Consider the following 17,033-nt stretch of genomic DNA (forward strand, 5'->3'; position numbering starts at 1 on the left):
AATCAGGTAATTGAGCTTGAAAAGATTAAACTTAAATGCTTGACTGTTGAGAGTGAACTAGAAGAAGCTGTTAAGAAAGTAGAAATTCTTTCTAAACAGTTAGAAAGTGAGCAAGAGGTAATCAAGGCCTGGAAAACATCTAGGGATGTTAGTGTTCAAATTGCCAAGGTTCAGGGAATTGAATCATTCTGTGAGGATGTCTGGAAGAAAAACAAAAAGGAGTTAGAATTAATTGATGGATTGTCAACGGATGTGGAATCAACGGATGATGAAAGTTATCCGTTGAAGGAAGAAAAGGAGCATCCGTTGAAGGCTCATCAATTAAAACAGGCAAGTAATTTTAAAAATAAAAACCTTAATAAGAAGAATGATTTTACTCTCAAGAACTTTATCAAAGAAGGAGCTAGCACATCCAAAGATGCCAGTAAGGTGAATATAGGACACATGACTTTGGATCAGCTGAAAAATAGGCTTAAGTTGGTTGAGGATAAGAAGGAAATTAATAATCCTTATTTTACTGCATTTAGTATGCCTCAAATGCCATACAATATGCCTATGTGGAATAATATGTTTGCACAATCCATGCCTTATCAAATTCAATCAAATGTGCTAAGTGATTCTGTGACTAACCCTACACTTCAACCAACCACATCTGAGATCAAGGTTGACCCAAAGTTACCTAAGTCAAAAGATGCAGGAGGAATGAAGTCTAGGAAAAAGACTAACAAGGCTGGACCCTAGGAAACTTGGGTACCAAAATCAACTTGATTGATTTTGTTGTGTGCAGGGAAAAAGAAGGAATCTATGGTACTTGGACAGTGGCTGTTCAAGACACATGACAGGAGATTTCACCCTGCTCACAGAGTTTAAGGAGAGAGCTGGCCCTAGCATAACCTTTGGAGATGACAACAAAGGATTCACTATGGGATATGGCTTGATTTCAAAAGAAAATGTCATCATTGATGAAGTTGCATTGGTTGATGGTCTCAAACACAACTTATTGAGCATCAGTCAACTATGTGACAGAGGGAATACTGTTTCCTTCAATTCTGAAGCCTGTATTGTCACAAGTAAGAAGGACAATAAAGTGGTTCTAACTGGAGTTAGAAAAGGAAATGTGTACCTAGCTGACTTCAACTCTACAGATGCAGAATCCATTACTTGTCTTTTCAGCAAAGCAAGTGCAGTTGAAAGTTGGCTATGGCACAAGAAGCTGTCCCATTTGAATTTCAAGACAATGAATGATCTAGTCAAAAAGGACTTAGTTTAAGGAATGCCTCTAGTGGAATTCACAAGGGATGGACTGTGTGATGCTTGTCAGAAAGGAAAGCAAAAGAAAGTATCATTCAGTAAGAAGCTTGAATTTGCAATTGATGAACCATTACAACTGCTACACATGGATCTTTTTGGACCAGTCAATGTATTGTCAATTTCAAGGAAAAAATATTGCCTAGTGATTGTAGATGATTTCTCAAAGTTTTCATGGGTCTATTTTCTTGGATCAAAGGATGAAGCTAGTGAAATCATTATCAATCATATCAAGCAAGTCAACAATCATCCTGATTTCAAAGTAAGGAATATTAGGAGTGACAATGGAACTGAGTTCAAAAATTCAACCATGAAGTTGTTCTGTGAAGAAAATGGGATCATGCATGAGTTCTCAGCTCCAAGGACCCCACAACAAAATGGTGTGGTGGAAAGGAAGAACAGATCACTAATTGAGGCTGCAAGGACAATGCTTGAAGAGTCAAAACTCCCAACTTACTTTTGGGCTGAGGCTGTTAACTGTGCATGTTACACTCAGAATATTTCTCTAATCAATCAAGCAAAAGGCATGACTCCCTATCAATTATTCAAGAGAAGAAAACCAACTTTAAACTTTCTGCATGTCTTTGGTTGTAAATGGTACATCTTAAGGAATCAATCTGATCATAAAGGGAAGTTTAATACAAAGGCTGATGAAGGAATATTTGTTGGTTATTCTGCTGGAAAATCTTATAGGGTCTACAATCTAAGAACCAACATTGTCATGGAATCTGTGCATGTTGTGTTTGATGATAAAAAGATTGATGGACTAACAGATGAGGGACATCATGAAGGACTCAAATTTGACAACATTGAGATATATTGTGATGATAGTGAAGATGAGAATGATGAAGAAGGCATCTCAAGAAAAATTCAGAATCTGCCTTTGGATAATGCACAGAATGCTGCATCCGTAGAAAGTCATAATTCAGCTTCCGTTGAAAGAAGAAATGCAGCATCCGTTGAAAGACAAAGTGCATCATCCGTTGAAGTTCATAATGAAGCATCCGTTGATCACAATCTGTCAACGGATAATCAATTCACTTCATCAGTTGATAGAGCTCCCAATTCCTTTCAAAGGATCAGCAACTCAGGGGGAGTTTCAACCAATCAACATTCTATCTCACATCATGACAATACTGAGGCAACCTCATTTAGAGCTAATCTACCACCTCAAAGGAAATGGACCAAGAATCACCCTTTTGAACTGATCATTGGTGATGCTACATCTAAAGTGCAAACTAGAAGGGCTACTCAAGATGAATGTCTGTATAGTAGCTTTCTATCACAGGAGGAACCTAAGAGAGTGGAAGAAGCTCTATTGGATCCAGATTAGATTTTAGCAATGCAAGAGGAGCTAAACCAATTTGAAAGGAACAAAGTATGGAAGCTGGTACCCAAGCCAAAGAACAAGAGTTCTATTGACAGAAAATGGGTATTCAGAAACAAGATGGATAAAAATGGCATTGTCATAAGGAATAAAGCCAGATTGGTTGCTAAAGGCTATTCTCAACAAGAAGGAATAGATTTTGATGAAACATTTGCTCCAGTTGCCAGACTTGAGGCAATCAGAATCTTTCTAGCCTATGCAGCCCATGCCAATTTCAAAGTCTATCAAATGGATGTCAAGAGTGCATTTCTAAATGGGGAATTGGAGGAAGAAGTTTATGTAAGCCAACCTCCAGGATTTGAAGATCCAAACTTTCCAGACTATGTGTATTATCTGTTGAAAGTACTCTATGGACTAAAGCAAGCACCTAGAGCCTGGTATGAGACTTTGTCAAAATTCCTTCTAGATAATCACTTCACAAGAGGTACTGTTGATAAAACTCTCTTCTTTAGAAATGTTAATGGCTCTAAAATACTTGTTCAAATTTATGTAGATGATATTATATTTGGATCTACAGATGATAAGCTTTGTAAAAAGTTTGCTAAGTTAAACAAAACACTTAAGTAGAAATCTAGTATTTGTAGCCTCAACGGATAAGACCATCTTGGCTATCCGTTGAAGGAGTAGCTTTACTTAGCAATAAGTTTAGTATTGTAGCACATTTCATTCTCTGGATTCAAGTTGTAATTCTTAGATGTTGTAGGAAAGTATCAGCCATGTTGACTACTAGTGGATATGCAAATAGGAGGGCTAATTGTAAATATTTCATGCCTTGTAATTTTGTATAAGTGAAGAAGTATCAACTGATATTGAAGACCTTCAACGGATAAGAAACAAAGCTTCAACGGATGTCTCTAATGCTTCAAAGGATAATATCCATCAACGGATAAGTGCTTCAATGGATAAAGACTTCAACTGATAATGCATCAACGGATAAAGCTTCAACAGATAAAGCCTCAACGGATAAGGCATCAACGGATGAAAGCTTCAACGGATGCTTAGTTCATTAGCAGTTGATATTGACAATTCATAAGCTGACAGAGGCACATGGGTTGATAGAGACAAACTGGAATGTGGAAGCCTCTTGGAGGAATCAAGAAAATGTAGCATTTCCATTCTGGTGCAAACAAGGTGTTAGGTCCCAATTGTTTGTAGAAGGGGGGGTTGAATGCAAACAATACCGTTTAATAGAGAATAAAATGCGGAATAAAATTGTGAAACAAAATTCAAGTTAAATAAAACTTTTATTAAACTTGAAAGGTGTTACAACTACGGTATCGGTTACAAGGGATTAATCTCAAATCAATTATTACAAATCTAGAATAAATTTGACATGAACTTTTTCTATTTTTGTAATTAAAAGATCAAATGCTAAATGCGATTTGAGATTAAGTTCTAGGGATTTTAATCCGCTAGATAGATACACAAGAACAAGATAAGTATTTCTAGTTGATTGGATTTAACTTTACAATCTAGAAATTGATCTTGAAGTTGCAGATGAGATGTAATGTTTTTCTGCTGCTTTTATCTTTTGTTCTTGTATTGTGTTCTGTTAGATTGGTTTTTGTAAGTGTATATGAATTGGATGCTTCTGCTTCTTTTAATCAACACAGCCGAGATTAATGAACTGGTATGACAATTCTTTGTCCAAATAAGACTTTCGGTGTGACAATCTTTAGAGCTAGCAAGACAATTAAAATGAACTAGCAAGACTTTCGGTATGACAATCAATTGTCATACCGATTGTCATAGTAGTACAAATGAAATTGTCTTACTGAATTAATAAGTGATTTTAATCTAAATAATAATTCCATCAAGACAGTCAACTGAATTAGCATGACTTTCGGTATGACTATGAATTGTCATACCGATTGTCATACTAGTACAATTAATTGTCTTTTTAGAATTAAAACAGATTTTAACCAATTAAAATTCTGTAAATCCTTAATATTAATTCTAAATTAATTAATCAATTTAATTCAATTAATCAATAAATTAATCCTTGCAGATATAATTTATTTTCTTAATTAAATTATATGACTTAATTAATTAATAGAGAATTAATACTAACCCTGAGCAGCATCCATTCTTCTGACAATCTTCTGAAAGTCACTGAGACTTATGAATCAATTCCGCCACTTCAATGCTGACACTCGATGTACTGTCTGGTTCATGAGTGACTAACTTTGGTGACGTTTCTTCATGTCTTGACTTTGATATTCTGATTGAATCCTTGTAATAAATGATACCTTGACGAGATCTCTGTCACTTGATTAAATCCACGATCTTGATTTATATCACTGAGGCATGATCAAATTCTTGAACTTCTTCCAGTGAATCTTCAAGTCTGCAGATGAACAATGTTTCTTTATTCTTTGACAGATGTTACATTGTGAGATCTCTCTGATGATTAATCCACTATTTACTTATTACATTCTTATTTGAGTTGAGTTAAATACTCGAATAAACGAGTAGGCTATGACATATGTCTTTCAATCTCCCCCTATTTGCTTGTTAGACAATAACAACAAATACCTAGAGGATAACTCAACTAACAAATAAGAAAAAGATATAAACAGTAATGTAAAGTAAATAGCAGAAAAGTTCTGGATTATATTTAACATTTTCCAGATTCCAAATGAAATTTACAAGTGAATACAAGATAGATGTTCCTCTAGCATGAACATATAACTACATTAGACTATCTTGATTCATAAAGCTCTAATCATATTACATTGAGTTTGAGCTAATTGACTTCAGTTATCTTCTCTTCTGACTTCACCTTCTTCTAAATCTTGAAGCAATTCCTTGTCAAAGACACGATCCTTTTCTGAAGTGAAGCTTGCTGGTCTGACTGGTTGAACTCCAACTGACTTCAGCTTATTCTTGAGTTGATTGTATCTTTTAACATTCTTTTCACAATAAGCTTGAATCAAGTCAGCAGCTTGAGTCTTCAACATGGATGAATATCCAGCAGTTCTCAAATGATGTTCCATCCAGACCAGATGCTTAGCTGAGTAGTCTTTAAGAGATTGTACATCTAGCTGACAGATTTGAAGACAATCAGACTTAAAGAATCTCACCTGATGAGGATTGTTGACCACTTGAGGACTAGCCCTGCTGGCAAACTCTTTAAGCCTTTCTCGAAGAACTTCATTCAATTCTGAGCTTCTTTTGACTTTGTTTAAAAGAACCCAAATCTCTGACAAAGAACGATTCTCAAATAGATAAAGTGACACCTTGAAAGATCTTTCACTCTGACAATATACAAAAATGCTCATCTCATTTAGGGATCTATCAAAAGCAGCTGTGATCCTTGAGACTTCAGTCTTGATAGCATTCATGTACATGTCATTGTTAGGATTTGAGATTTCCAGCTTGTCAAGAAGATGTAAGAACTGCCTATCATTGTTAGTGCTCAGCTGAGGCATATCAAGTACTCTCCTAGCTTCATCCCATTTTTCACCAATCTTTAGTCTGACATCTCTTCTCCTTTCTTGAGCCTTAATGTCATGAAGACGTTGCTTTTGAAGAGTTTCTGTTCTTTGTATGTCTTTCCTCCTGTCAATGATCTGAGAGACCTTCTTGAGTTCAGCTTCTTTTCTTTTCATCTCTGACTGCTCTTTCTGAAATTCTTTCTCAAACATAGGATCCACTGTATCTTCCTCTTCCCATTCTCCAAAATCACTTTCCTCTTCAGCTTCAAATAACCCATCTTTATCTTCCTGAACTGGTTCAGTGGGAATGTCAAAAATATCAAAGTCATCCTGTTCTCCACTGTAGTAGACATCATCAGCCTTTCCTTTATCTCCAGCAGAGGTATCTTTTTCCTTCCCTTTGGCACTACTCCCTTTCTTCTCCCCCTTAGTTGAGGGATCCTCTACTGACTTTCCTTTGGAACCTCTATCACCTCCAGAGCCTGATCCTCCACCAGACGGTCCTTCAAAATAAGCTCTTTGTTCTTCATTAGGGCAATGAGAATTCTTGATCATGAAATATAAGTGCTTCATCCCTTCATTGAGATGTTCCATGCCCGTTTCTATCTTTAGAAATCTTGAGGAGTCCAATGAATGATTCATCTCAACGAGGTCTTCAAGAGAAGTCATTCTTGTATGTAGAGAGCAGAAGTTGGATATGTCATCAGCTGATAAAGTTGGAGTGTCCTGAATAGAATTGAGCTTTGGTATTACAGTGGTCTTTAGATCTGAGATGTCATTCCTTATGATTGCAAGCTGATTGTTGACAGAGGTGGAAGAAGAAGACCGTTCAACCACTTGTGCTTTGAATGCTTGAGCTTCAGCTTGGCTTTTAGCAAGTTTTTCTTTTAGGGCAGCAATCTGAGCTAACAGGTTTACAGTATCAGTGTCTGTGTGTGCTCTCACCTGAATTTCACTCGTGTTTGGTTCACTCACCTCACGTGCATGTGTTTCTCTCAATATAATTGCTCGTGAGGAGTCTTCCTGTTGCTGTTCTTCTGTACCTGCATTAAAAATCACCCTAGCCTCTTCAAGAGAGGTCAGTGGTGGTGCAATGGGAATTCGCGAGTCCCGATCCTCAGTCAATACTATCAAATCTTTTGGAATAGATGTCTGAATTGCTTCAGGGATAGATTGACCGAGTTGCCCTCCACTTTCTCCAGATAAATCTGCGAGTGGAGAATCCCATAAGGGAGCCAGAGGTGTTGGATCTGGGAGGGGAGAAAATGACTCTATTAAAGATGGCGGAGAGTCAGATTTTCCCTCTGAAGCATGTGACTGCTCTTCTGCCGTAACTATGGCAGGCACTGTAACCGACTCTACATGCAATCCTCGCTGTGTGTCCTGAGTATGATCTGAGGAAGTGTATGGTTCCATTGTGAGTAATGGAATTGTGCTTGACTCAGTACAAGATGCCATGGCCCTATGGCGAATTTCAATAGATGCATCCTGTTGAGAGAATGCCTCTAGTAACTGTTCATTGGCCATTTCAAAGTCCATGTCCTGTTGGGAGGACAAGGATGGGCTTTCAGATGCCTCAGAATATGTTCTTCTTTTCTTAGAAGGAGGCAGAGCTGAGGGTTCACTCATATTTAACAATGTACTACTTCCTAGTAATCTCCTGGGTAACATTTTAGACAGTGGGGGAGAGGTTGAGATAGAATGAGACTCTGTGTTTGGCTCTATGACCTGGGATTGAAGCTGTGGTTCTACAACTTCATGGTCAGCCCTATCAACCACTGGGGGTCTTTCAACAGAAGTAGGAAGAGAGTGAGAGTGAGGAATTACTACCTGTAATGGAAGAGCCTGGGTGGCTTGAACCACTGGAGGTTGAGGTTGTTGTTCATGGCCGGGAAGATTGAAAATAGGTAAAGGAATATAAGTGGCCATGAAAGCAGATACAAGTACTGGAACTTGCATGAATTTGAAGGTTGTGTCTTGGCGAGTGTAAATCTTTTTGCTAACTGGAGGGGGTTTGGTTACCGCAGAGTTAGCAAAAAGGGCTTTGTGTTCAGGTGAGAGAAGATGATCTGCTATAAGCATGAGAAAACGAGCATAGTAACATGATACCCTACGATTTGTAGAATGATCACGTAAAGCAGAAGTTAGACGTCTCAAGAGAATGGGAAAAAGTAGTTTGCCAAAATTGATCCTTTGATTGAAAACAACCGCAAGACCAATATACTGCAGAGTGGAAGTGATGTTATGAAAATTGGATTTTGTGCAGTTGGCAAACACTTTGGAAAGTGTATCGAAGAAAATATCCCATTCAGACACCAAATTTGATTTAGAAAGTTTGGTTAAATTGATCACCCCCTGATAGTGAATAGCATGGAAAAAATTTGTGATATCATTTTCAGAGGGTAAATTACAGAAATTGTCAAGTGGAAAATTTAGCGCACGATTGACGACTGTTTCATCAACTACATACTGTGTGTTTGCCACGGTGAATGAAAAAGATTTTGAATCATCGGCCACAGTAGAGGTTGTGCAAATCAGTCTAAGAAGATCGATATTTAAAATCACATTTGATTTAATAGCAGAGCTAACAATCGAATGGTCATTTAAAAATCTAATCCAAGGCTTAAAGTTTTCAACATCACATTTTTCCGGATTAAAATAACCAACCTGATTATGCGCGACAAGTTGGAAATTGAGAGCCATTTTAAAATAATAATAAGACACACACTTTCAGAATTTTAAGAATAATATTAAGAAAATTCGAATTAATTAAATTAATTTAATAATTCGAATTAAATTAATTATAATCGAAAAATTTAGACAGGAATGTATCTCGTTAAAATCTATAACTCACAAATCCAGATGACACAAGCCAAACGACACAAATCAGAAATAAAAATAAAACAAAAAAGTTTCAAAATCAACCAACACAAATGGAATTTGAAGGGGCAAACTGATTAATCACAGATTTTGAAAATTTGGACAGCACTCCCGTATGTATATATATGTAAGTATATATCACAGGAGTGAAGATTAAGTTTGCTGAGTAAAATCTCGAGCAAGGAAAGGGACACGTCTATTGATTTGGTTCGAAGAGAGAGAAGAGAGAAAGTGAAGAGAGAATGATTGTTTGAATGGAAAAAAAAATTGAACTGCTTAAATGGAATTAACTGCTGAAACAAAACAAACGCCTTTATATATAACAGCTGGTATGACAATCCGGGATTGTCATACCGATTGTCATACCAGTATAAAATGAAATAGAATATATATATACATATTGTTTATAACTGGAAAGACAATTGATAGTCATACCGATTGTCTTGCCAGTATAAACTATACCGACATATACAAACATATACAAACATATACTGAAATTACTTTCAGCAAGACAATTCAATTGTCTTGCCGATTGTCATTGCAGTAGAAAATAAAATAAAATTAAAAAGAACAGACTTCTATATATGTACTGAAACTATATTACAAAATAGTAAAACTGAAATAAAAACTTATAATTTTTACAGAAACAAAGACAATATATCAGAATTTATTATTTTTATTCCAAAAATAGATTTCTATTGAATTTTAGCAAATAAAATTCATAGAAAAATATTTTTAGAGGAAATAAAATATTCTGAGGTATTTTAAATTAACAAGTAGGGAAAATAAAAATAGATAAGATAATATATATTACATAGAAATAAGCAAGAAATATGATAAAATGATAAAATAAATTTGCAAATGAATTTTTCATTTATGAAAAATTCATTTGTAAATTCATTCAAGAACATATCTCAGATATTAACTAAATTAATCACTAAAACTATTCAACATGCCCAATTTACCAACTAATCTGGTAAATGTGGATTCGTCAAGTGGTTTAGTGAAAATATCTGCTATTTGTTCTTCTGTTGGAACAAAAAATAGTTCAACAGTACCATTCATGACGTGCTCTCTAATAAAATGATACCTGATGTCAATGTGCTTTGTCCTCGAGTGCTGCACAGGGTTGTTGGTGATGGCTATTGCACTTGTATTGTCACATAAAATAGGAATCTTGTTCAATACAGAGCCATAGTCTCGTAGTTGGTTCCTAATCCACAAGATCTGAGCACAGCAGCTTCCAGCAGCAATGTATTCAGCCTCGGCCGTTGAGTTAGAAACTGTTTGTTATTTCTTGCTGTACCATGAGACTAGTCTGCTGCCTAGGAATTGACAACTCCCTGAGGTGCTTTTCCTATCAACAACACTTCCTGCATAATCTGAATCTGTATATCCGACAAGGTTAAACCCAGATTCTTTAGGGTACCAAATACCTAGATTTGGTGTTCCCTTAAGATATCTTAAGATTCGTTTAACAGCAACGAGATGAATATCTCTAGGATCCGCTTGGAATCTTGCACATAAGCATGTAGCATACATAATATCTGGTCTACTTGCAGTAAGATAGAGTAACGAGCCAATCATACCTCTGTAGCTTGTGACATCTACCTTAATGGAGTTTTCACATGGTCCAAGCTTGACAGCTGTAGTTGATGGAGTCCTTGCTGATGCAGAATCCTCTAGATTATACTTTTTGAGGAGTTCCTTGAGATACTTGGATTGACAAATAAATATTCCATCTAACCTTTGATTTACTTGTAATCCAAGAAAGAACTTTAGCTCTCCCATCATGCTCATTTCAAACTTGCTGTGCATTAACTTAGCAAATCTCTTACAGAGATTATCATTAGTAGACCCAAATATTATATCATCCACATAGACTTGGACTAATATAGTATCATTCTTATGTTTTTTAGAAAAGAGAGTTTTGTCTATGACACCTCTAATAAAGCTATTTTCAATAAGAAATTCAGAGAGAGTGTCATACCATTTTCTTGGAGACTGTTTTAGCCCATAGATAGCCTTGAAAAGAAAGAAGACAAAATCCAAATGATCTGGATCTTCAAAACCAGGAGGTTGCTCTACATATACCTCTTCATCCAGCTTTCCATTCAGAAAGGCGCTCTTGACATCCATTTGATAAACTTTAAAGTTTGAAAATGCTGCGAATGCCAGAAATATCCTGATGGCCTCAAGTCTAGCCACTGGAGCATAGGTTTCATCATAATCAATGCCTTCAGCTTGAGAATACCCTTTAGCTACCAGTCTTGCCTTGTTTCTTGTAACCACACCATCTTCATCTAGTTTATTCCTGAATACCCACCTAGTACCAACAGCTTTCTTGTGTACAGGCCTAGGTACCAGTTTCCAGACTTGTTGACTTTCAAACTGATTGAGTTCATCTTGCATAGCAATCACCCAATCTGGATCAGTCAGTGCTTCTTCAATTTTCTTAGGTTCCATCTCAGAAAGAAATCCTGAGAACAGACACTCATTTTGAGTAGCACGTCTAGTTCTGACTCCAACATCTGGATCACCAATAATCAACTCAAAAGGGTGAGCTTTATTCCAGACAGTCTGTCTTGGAAGATTTGATCTTGATGATTCGCCTTGAAATTCATTGTGATGTTGTGTCCTACTAGATGATCCTTCAGCATCTCCCCCTGAGTTGTTGCCATGTTGACTTGAAGATTCTCCGTCAGTAGCAGTGGTATCTCCATTGTTGCCAAAGTTTCCATCACTATTACCTTGAGTATCATCAGGATTAACAGGATCTTCACCAGCAACAACCTCAGGTTCTTGACCATGTTCTGATTCTGAATCTGACGTATCATCAAACTTCAGTTTCTCAGAAGGATCTTCAGTTTGGATACTAGGGAGTTTAGTGTCATCAAATGTAACATTGACACTTTCAGTTACTTTGTGTTGATCAATGATATACACTCTATATGATCTTCTTCCATATCCAACAAAAATACCCTCATATGCCTTTGCCTCGAACTTACCACGACGATCATCTCCATCCTTGAGCACGAAGCATCTGGCACCAAATACATGAAAGTATTTGATAGAAGGTTTCCGTTCATTCAAAATCTCATAAGGAGTTTTCATGAAGTCTTTGTTGATTAGAGTTCGATTCTGAGTATAACATGCAGTATTGACAGCTTCAGCCCAAAAGTACATTGGAAGACCTGATTCATTTAACATCGTTCTTGCAGCTTCAATCAATGTACGATTCTTCCTTTCTACCACTCCATTTTGCTGAGGGGTTCTAGGAGCTGAAAATTGTCTGGTAATCCCTTTGTCTGTACAGAATCCATTGAGAAGTGTATTCTTGAATTCTGTCCCATTATCTGACCTTATTGCTCTAACAGGGACGTTAGAATCTAACTCAATCATCTTGATATGATCAATCACAACTTGTGGTGTTTCATCCTTAGAGTGAAGAAATAAAACCCACGTATACTTGGAATAGTCATCAACTATCACAAGACAGTAACACTTCTTTGACATAGAAAGGATATTAACTGGACCAAATAAATCCATGTGCAATAATTGCAGAACACCAGTTATGGAAGATGTGTCAGTGCCTTTGTGACTTGCTTTCTTTGACTTTCCTTTCTGGCAAGCCTCACATAGTCCTTCTGGAGAGAATTCCAGCTGAGGCAGACCTCTTACCAATTCTCTTTTGATAAGAGAATTCATTGTTTTGAAATTGAGATGGGAAAGTCTCTTGTGCCATAGCCAACTCTCATCTGACGATGCCTTTGCATAGAAACAATTGACTTCAAGATTGCTTCCAGAGTTCATGTCAGCTACGAACAGATTTCCTTTCCGGATTCCCATTAAGGAGGGTTTTTCACTTTTCTTGTGCAGAATCTGACACTTCAGCTTGTCGAATAAAACTTGTAGCCGTTGTCACAGAACTGACTAATGCTAAGCAGATTATGTTCAAGTCCTTGCACAACATATACATTTTCAATGATAACATTTCCAGCTTGCAAACAGCCATATCCCTCCGTTAAACCTTTGCTGTTATCTCCAAAGGTAACCACTGGGCCAGCTTTCTCAACCACATTTGATAGCAGGGCTCTATCTCCGGTCATATGTCTTGACGATCCGCTATCAAGAATCCACACTACCGGTTGTACCTGTTTAATGCCCTGCAATACAAATGGATTAGAACTTCTTCGGAACCCAAGCTTGGCTGGGTCCGGCATACTTGTAAAATTGGCCTTTATCAGGCAAAACAACATTCTTAATTTCAATATTCTCAACGTTCTCAATGACTGAACATTTGACCTTGTGAACAGCCTTGACAAATTTCTGGTTAGGCTTAGGCACAAATGTCTCCTTTCTAGCTTTAGGAGGACTAGCAGTCTTAGACCTATCATGCTTTCTATTATTCACATGCTGACGAGGAGTAGTCTTATCATTAGAAACATGCTTACCATTAAAATAAGCAAACAACAGATTAAAAGCACAAGACATACAATCAGGAACACCACATGCTTTATGAGAAGGATTAACAATAGGCAACTTATGCATGGTAGACATGGCATTTGTGTTATCCAACTCATGTGTGTCTGAGTTAGTCTCAGTTGCTTTCACAACCTTGACTGGAACTTTTGATACACTTGACTTGGAGACAGCTTTCCCATTAGCATTATCTTCAGCACGGATTTCTTCTTGAATAATAAAAGAGGTCTCATCAAATGGTTCAGCAATTGATTCTTTATAGAGGGGTTCATCAACACCCTTAAGCACATGTGGTACTTCCCTGCCTTTAGCACATATATGAGGAGGGGAGTTTATGCCTAATTTTCCAATAGCAGCATTGTAATCATAACCTATTCCATGTGTTTGATTAACAGCTTGCTTATTGTAAAACTCTTTGGACTTCGAACAAGAATTAAAGTAAGCTTTAACCTTAGCCTCAAGACCGGTGATCTTGTCTTTGAGAATAGTTTCGAGTTGTCTATAACAGTCAACTCTATTCTCTAGAAAAGATACTTGTTCTTTTAGTTTATCTTGATTAATGTGCACAAGTCTTAATTCATTGACCTCTTTCTCAAGGTCTTTGATTTGTTGATTTAACAATTCATTATCACGACGAGCACAATCTAAGGAACCTCCTAGATGATAAACTAATTCAGCATCAGTAAAATTTTACCTCTTTTCTTGACGATGAGGTGCTTGCATTACTAGCCATGAGAGCAAGATTCCCAACTTCTTCATCTTCACTGTCAGTATCATCCCAGCTTCTTCCCTTTGCTAGGTACGCCCTTTCAGATTTACTCTTTTGATTAGAATCGTAAGAGTTCTTCCTAGCTTGTTTTGGCTTCCTGCATTCTGTGGCAAAGTGTCCCAACTCATTACAGTTGAAGCATCGAATGGTGCTTCGATCAACCATCCCTGTTTTATACCCACCACTGTTGGTGTTAGAGGATGAAGATCCACCTTTCTGGAATCTGTTGTAGTTGGACTTGTACTTGAACTTGGGATTCCTTTTGAATCTGACATTTGAGAATCTCTTGACAATCAGGGCCATTGACTCATCCTCCAATTGCTCCAGTTCTTCCAAGGAATAATAATCATCTCCTGATTGATTTGTAGTAGGAGAATCAAATTCTGCTACTATCACATTATCTTCAACCTTGGAAGACTGTACCATTCTTTCTGACTGTTGAGATTGTTGTTGATATTGTGGTTGTTGTTGTTGTTCATCAGCTACTAGAGCAGTAGATGTGCTGACCACTCTTCCTTTCCCGTAAACTTCCTTCTGCTGAATCTGCTCCAACTCATAAGTCTTTAACACACCATAGAGCCTTTCCAAAGAAATCTCACTCAGATCTCTTGCTTCTCTTATAGCAGTGATTCTATGTTCGAGATGAGTTGGCAGTGTTAAAAGGAACTTTTTGTTGACCTCCCTGATGGAATAGTATTTACCATTAATGTTCAGGTTGTTGATCAATGCATTGTACCTCTCAAACACTTCAGTGATTCCTTCTCCTGGATTGGATTTAAAGTATTCATACTCAGATGTTAGGATTTCTAGTTTGTTCTCCCTAACTTCCTCTGTGCCTTCATTAATAATCTCAATAGTTTCCCAGATATGTTTGGAATCTTTACAATTCATCACATGTCTATTCATCAGGGGATTAAGGGAATCTACTAAGATTAATTGAAGGCTAGCATCCAGGGAAGCTTCTTCTATTTCAGCAGGAGAGAAGTCCTCAGGATCCTTCACATAAGTTCTCGCTTTGGTGATCACCACATCATTTTCTATTACCTCTGGTTCCATAACCATAGGAATTTTTGGACCCTTCTTCAACACTTGCAAATATTTGGGATTAGCAACCTGTAAAAACAGTAGCATCTTCTTCTTCCACATAACATAATTTTCTTTATCGAAGAGTGGAATTTTAACGGTTCCAACTTTTTGTGTAGTCATTATGAATTTTTTGAGAGAATAAAAAATTCAAGAAGTGAAAGAAACACAAAAGTCCAGGATCTAGATTTGTACGTTAATCAGAAGGCTCTGATACCAATTGTTAGGTCCCAATTTGTTTGTAGAAGGGGGGGTTGAATGCAAACAATACCGTTTAATAGAGAATAAAATGTGGAATAAAATTGTGAAACAAAATTCAAGTTAAATAAAACTTTTATTAAACTTGAAAGGTGTTACAACTACGGTATCGATTACAAGGGATTAATCTCAAATCAATTATTACAAATCTAGAATAAATTCGACATGAACTTTTTCTATTTTTGTAATTAAAAGATCAAATGCTAAATGCGATTTGAGATTAAGTTCTAGGGATTTTAATCCGCTAGATAGATACACAAGAACAAGATAAGTATTTCTAGTTGATTGGATTTAACTTTACAATCTAGAAATTGATCTTGAAGTTGCAGATGAGATGTAATGTTTTTCTGCTGCTTTTATCTTTTGTTCTTGTATTGTGTTCTGTTAGATTGGTTTTTGTAAGTGTATATGAATTGGATGCTTCTGCTTCTTTTAATCAACACAGCCGAGATTAATGAACTGGTATGACAATCCTTTGTCCAAATAAGACTTTCGGTGTGACAATCTTTAGAGCTAGCAAGACAATTAAAATGAACTAGCAAGACTTTCGGTATGACAATCAATTGTCATACCGATTGTCATAGTAGTACAAATGAAATTGTCTTACTGAATTAATAAGTGATTTTAATCTAAATAATAATTCCATCAAGACAGTCAACTGAATTAGCATGACTTTCGGTATGACTATCAATTGTCATACCGATTGTCATACTAGTACAATTAATTGTCTTTTTAGAATTAAAACAGATTTTAACCAATTAAAATTCTGTAAATCCTTAATATTAATTCTAAATTAATTAATCAATTTAATTCAATTAATCAATAAATTAATCCTTCCAGATATAATTTATTTTCTTAATTAAATTATATGACTTAATTAATTAACAGAGAATTAATACTAACCCTGAGCAGCATCAATTCTTCTGACAATCTTCTGAAAGTCACTGAGACTTATGAATCAATTCCGCCACTTCAATGCTGACACTCGATGTACTGTCTGGTTCATGAGTGACTAACTTTGGTGACGTTTCTTCATGTCTTGACTTTGATATTCTGATTGAATCCTTGTAATAAATGATACCTTGACGAGATCTCTGTCACTTGATTAAATCCACGATCTTGATTTATATCACTGAGGCATGATCAAATTCTTGAACTTCTTCCAGTGAATCTTCAAGTCTGCAGATGAACAATGTTTCTTTATTCTTTGACAGATGTTACATTGTGAGATCTCTCTGATGATTAATCCACTATTTACTTATTACATTCTTATTTGAGTTGAGTTAAATACTCGAATAAACGAGTAGGCTATGACATATGCCTTTCACAAGGAAGTATTCAAAGATTCACAGATTATCCTAGATTGCATTGGATAGAGAAATGAAGAAGAAACATGTGAAGAGCCTTTTTAATTGTATTTTACAGTTTT

Source organism: Apium graveolens, chromosome 1, assembly GCF_009905375.1.
Source record: "Apium graveolens cultivar Ventura chromosome 1, ASM990537v1, whole genome shotgun sequence".
In the NCBI taxonomy this organism is placed as follows: Eukaryota; Viridiplantae; Streptophyta; class Magnoliopsida; order Apiales; family Apiaceae; genus Apium; species Apium graveolens.